The sequence below is a fragment of the Garra rufa genome, unplaced genomic scaffold (assembly GCF_049309525.1).
Source record: "Garra rufa unplaced genomic scaffold, GarRuf1.0 hap1_unplaced_003, whole genome shotgun sequence".
NCBI classification, from domain to species: domain Eukaryota; kingdom Metazoa; phylum Chordata; class Actinopteri; order Cypriniformes; family Cyprinidae; genus Garra; species Garra rufa.
Genome location: NW_027394278.1, coordinates 3,500,926 through 3,506,703, shown reverse-complemented (window position 1 = coordinate 3,506,703; position 5,778 = coordinate 3,500,926).

The following is a 5,778-nucleotide window of genomic DNA, read 5'->3' as shown; positions in this document are numbered from 1 at the left end:
AAGATGTCGGACGATTTTCAAGCTGGAGGCCCACCTAAGAGACCATATGACTGGCAGGTAAAGCAACCAGTCACGTTTCGTTTTGTGCCGCATCATGTTTAAGGGCATAGAAATGTTGCTACAATAACAGACCAGTGTGTAAGACTCTGACATATTTTACAGATTCTGTGTTGCGAACTTTAAGTTTTTCACATACTTTTGTAAATCCAGTGTTTAGTTGACCCTGATAAGCGCTCGTCGTCACAGTTGTAAACATGCCGGCTTTCATCTTTCGTGAGGGGGTTTAGTGCCACACCTTTTTTGTTTCCAGGCATGAACGTTAAAGAACATGACACATTAGTCTCCCGGAAATTCTGTGTGATCTAAGCAGTCCGATGACGACTTCGAAACTTCTGAAGTGTTTCCAGCTAGGTTCCAGGGGCGTGACATCTGAGGCAAAGAATATTTATTCCCTGGCTGGGATCATGTAGAGCCCTTTGAAGCTGCATTGAAACTGCAATTTGGACCTTCAACCCATTGGCCACCATTGAAGTTCACAATATGGAGAAAAATCATGTATAGTGTTTTCCTCAAAAACCTTAATTTCTTTTGACTGAAGAAAGAAGAACATGAACATTTTTGATGACATGGGGAGTAAATTAGCAGGAAATTTTAATTCAGGAGTGAACTCTTACTCTTAAAACTCCTTTAAAAACAAGGAGCTGCTAACATCAGGGATGGGATTATTTTGAATGTTAAAATGTTTTTGAAGCTCATAAAAATCTGCAGGTCATTAGCCAGACATCCAACAAGCCCAGCCAATGATCTCCTGTCCGCCAGTCTTCCCCACAGATGCCTGTGTTTGTGGTTTGCCATGTATTGATTTCAGCTGTGCTGCTGTGGTTAAGGCTGACAGACAGGTTATTGATTGGCTCAAGTAGTGGTTGTTTTGTTGGGTTGTTGATAATGGTTACTATTAATAAGAAGTTATTTTTGGCTCTCATGAACATGTATATGAGAGTTTTTACTCATTATAACACATTTCTTTTTATCTCTCTCTCTCTCTCTCTCACTAATTAAAATGTCCTCTCTTAATTGTTCCCTTCCTCCATGTGTCCTGTGCCTATAGCCAAGACACGCCATTAAGCTCCTATCAGTGCTGAATCAGATGCCTCAGCGGCACGGCCCTGACACTTTCTTCAACTTCCCAGGACGCAGTGCGGCGGTGAGAATCTCCTAGATGATTCCAGACTTTATAGGTGTCTAGTGCTGGGTGATATAATGGTTCAAATAGTAAACGGTATGATTTTTTTAAAAACCGGCATACAAGTGGATAAGCAATATAGACAGCATTGTGAAAAGAGATCTCTGTTAACTGCACTCACTTCTTATTAACGGTTGGAGAACCTTTTCTTTTAGAACTATAAAACACAAATTCTATATCTGGACAAATAAACCAATAAATAAATACAATAAACCAATTGTAAACACTGGTTAACAAAAGCCAGATACACTGAAGACGAACGCAAAGTGGAGAAAATACTTACTTTACAATGTGTGAAATATTGGAAGAAAGTCCTAAATATTGAATTGGGGGTGGGGGTTTATATGAATATATCCCTGGGGGGAACTGTCTTCAGAAAACATTTAGATGTTTTTTTTTTCATCATACCTTCATATAATACATATTAATGTAGTATTTAAAAGCACAGCTGCTTTGTTTAAAGTGATAACCAAGGAAATGCTGTATCGCTACTGTTCCATAAGCGCCACCTGCTGTCAGAGAGTGAATTTGCATTCTCATTCAGATCATCAGCTGTTTTTGATTTGTTCAGATGTGTTTTATGTAGCAGAATTTTACAAAGCTAAGGTCAGACCATTCTGTTTTTGCTTCAGATTTTCTCTTTTTATACAATCTAATTTGCATAAAATGTAGCAAAAATGTAATATGTGTGTTTGGATTGTAATTAAAATGCAGTGGTTCTGCAACTGTTTTATGAATTCTGATTCATATAAAGACACAGTCAGGGAAAAGACACATTTTTGGTCAAACCACCCAGCACTAGTGTGAGCCTGAGGCTGTATGGTTTCCTGTAGCCTTTTAATTTAAGGGCATAAATGTTTTTGTTTTATATAAACTGAGAGAGTTATTATCTCTTATCTTAATATATTGTCTGTGGTAATTAACGCACAGATGGAGTTATTAGAGCGCAAATTGTGATGTTAACCACTGTGCCAAGGTCAAATTTGTCAGTTGATTGTATATCAGCTTTTTAGTGTGATTCTGCAAATGTGCAGCTGCTAATTTCTTTTGTGTTTTGTCCCCCGGCAGGCTATTGCTTTGCCGCCCATTGCTAAGTGGCCTTACCAGAACGGATTCACTCTCAACACTTGGTTCCGAATGGACCCACTCAATAATATCAATGTAGACAAGGATAAACCATACTTATACTGGTGAGTATAATGTGTGTGACACATTAAGGAAGTGCTGACCAGTCGTCAGTCATTAAAATGTAAATGCCAGGACTGATTTCAGAGCAGAAGCTCTAAGCGACCTAGACCAACACCTGTGAGCCTCGAGCTTCTCAGCGTGGTGGAAACACGGGAGATCTGTGCATATGAAATATTATATTACCATTTCTGTTTGAAGTGGTAAGTGTCTCTACAGGGCTGGCCCACAAGAAGAGACTGCTAATTTAGGAGTGATGAGCCCTGCCCTATTTTCCAGTTACCAAGAAAAGCTTGCCGTACCAGAGGGCAAACTAAATAAATTCGCAAAATTCCTAAATGTCATAGGAGATTCTCTAAAGAACCTCTGGTTGTTTTTTGAAAATATAGTAGGGTCGTAAACTGGAGATGCCTTGCAGAGTAGCCTTGAGGATCCTTGTTAGTTTTGACCTTTAATTGAATGTCAGAGCTACACTTTAATTCCGTATTCTACACTTCTGTAGCATTTTATTCTTTAGTCTGGTTTTGATGTTAGTTTCACAAAAACACTCATAATCCCCTTTAAGATACCCTGAAGGACCTACAGTACTTATGGAGTGCATGCGGTTCCCATTATGCTTGCTGTCAAGAGAACAGATAGGATGATTTGCTGTGTTGAAGGCTGCAGATAAGTCCAGCAGAATGAGTTATTAGTATACATAGATGTAATTTAATTTTACACGCCTATTTCCTGTAGCTCTCCTGTATGCTGCTAACTGTGCCAAGGTCACGAGTTTGATTCCCGGGAAAGAGACGTACTGTAAATGTATGACTTGAATACACTAAATACACTGGCCTTAAGGGCGCCATGTGATAAGTATCGCTGTCAGTTGATAAAAAAAAGTAATTAATCACACATTTTTCTGTAGAATCGCAATTAATTCCACCTAACATTTAAAAAAAATACTTTTATATTGTGGTAATTTCACATTCAATCTTCAAATTAATGTAGAAACAACATAAAGACCGTATATTTTTAATATTTGTTAAATATTTTTTTCTATGACTGAAGGTAAGTATCACTGATACCAGTATTACTGATGTCTCTAGGAAATTATTTTCTTCCTAATATTTAACATTACAGTATAATTTTAACATTTATTAGGCTTCAAAAAAATCTAATTTAAGTTTAACTTAAAACAATCTTTACATAAACCCATTATTTATCTGTGCCTTTCAGCAAGTAGAAAATATACAGAAAGTGAATAAAGTTATCAAACACTAAATTCTAAAATGAAAATAAAATATAAATTAATGAATCCTTAAACCTATACATTTTTTTGATTTCCTCTTTTTTTCTTTTGTTATTAGGCTATTAGGTTATTTGGCTGCTATTACTTTAGGAGCTGCCTCTGCTGAATGTGAACGTGCAATTTGTGTGTGTATTGACAGGACAGGTACATTTGTTTTTTTTACTGACATATGGCCTGACAACATCCCATCTGACCACAGTTCACTGTTGTTCTACTAAAGCTCCCTCATCACTGGTACCTTTTCCGCACTTGTTTGACTAGCACCTGGCACTGAGGCGAAGTTGGAGTGCGCATCTGAAAAGTCTCCTATTTGATGTGGTCGTAAAGACGTTCTGCGTCTAAATAAATGAACTACTTGTCAAAAAAAAAAGAGGCAGTAGTTGTGAGTGGGGTGGCCAACCCTAGCCCCGCCCTTGCGTTGAATATTTTTAATGCTGTTAAACTGGAGAATTTAATCGCCTGTGTTAACACGCTAATTTTGACATCACTAGTGATAAGTCATATGCTTATAATAAATAAAATTAATAACTGCATGGCTGTAGCAGCAGTACTGGGAAAGAAATGGTTCTACAACATCACTTGTATCACCAGGAGGTCTTTTTGAATATTTGTAACAGCAAATAATGCATATCCTCCATGTTGGGGTAGCAGCGGTTGCACATTATTGAGGGAGGAGATGTTGAAGGTACAGATTAGCTCTTCAGAAGTCTGAGGGCCACTGACCTCGCTTAAATCAGCATGTAATCCTGTTTCCTGTTTCTCTGTTACCGTGATGAGCTCAGCATAGCATTATGTAGCCGTGTAGGCACAGAGCGAGAGAAACAGCACCGCTTTGAGGCCCGACTGATAGCCAGTCACCTTATCGACAGCAGCCAGCGCTCCCAGCAATCTCTGCTGCCAATGACTCAGTCAGCCATGTTTGTTTTCCCGCCAAGAATAAAGCCTGACATTCTCCCTCCATATTTTCAGGTTTCTGACTATAAAAGTTCAATTAATTTTATTTTTGCAGAAAGCATGCTAAAATCAGATTGTTCTGTTGCATGGTCTGAATAACAAAGTGTTTCGTTTGGGCAGGGCAAATAGAAGATGAAAGAAGATTGTAAATAGAAGATGGGGTGGTTTTTGTTGATTCGTATTTTAAGTGAGCAGTGGAGTGAGCAAGTTGCAGTTAAAAATGTTAAAACATTGTCTCATACTGCCATGTTTTGCCTCCTTTCTTTTTTTCTTCATAAAATCAGTTCTTTCTCTTTTGTCTGTCCCCTAGTTTTCGAACCAGCAAAGGGATTGGCTATTCAGCGCACTTTGTGGGGAACTGTTTAATTGTGACATCACTGAAGTCGAAGGGGAAAGGCTTTCAACACTGTGTGAAATACGACTTCCAGCCTAGGAAGGTACGTTTTGACCTGTCTATACACATAAGTTGATTAGTGTAACTAGAGTACAGTAGTGTTAATATATGACCTTTTCCTTTATTAGTGACATCAAAATGACTGTATTTTGAATTTAGGGGTTTGATTTTCAACAAGCTTTGTTTGTGTACTTCAGATCTTCAGATAAAATTTGAATAGAGGCCAGTAAACCTAGCAGCCACATAGCTATGCATAAAAACCACTTGAAAACCTTAGCAACTGCATAGCAATCTAGAAATCTAGATATTGTTTCTTGGATAATTTTGCATAATTTTTATTTTGCATACCCATTTATGATGACATAAAATGGAAATGCACACAATTTAAATGCATGTTATTGATCTTATTGTGAACAATTCATCTTTGCGAAAAACTTTTTTTTATAAGGTGGTAAAAGGAAAAACAATATAATGGAAATTATTTTTTTCTTTTTAACGGTGACATGATGAAAATCTGACTTTCGTTTAAGTGCTACGATCGGGTCCCTGGTGCATCTACAACTTAGAAAATGTGAAAAAGAACAACCCAGTAAAAAAATGTTTGGGTTAGCCTTTCTCTGCAAGCTTATGAAAAAACGAGCTGGTCAGATTTCGCTCCCCCTGTGACGTAGAAAGGGGATCTTATTATAATATTACCGCCCTTTAATCTGA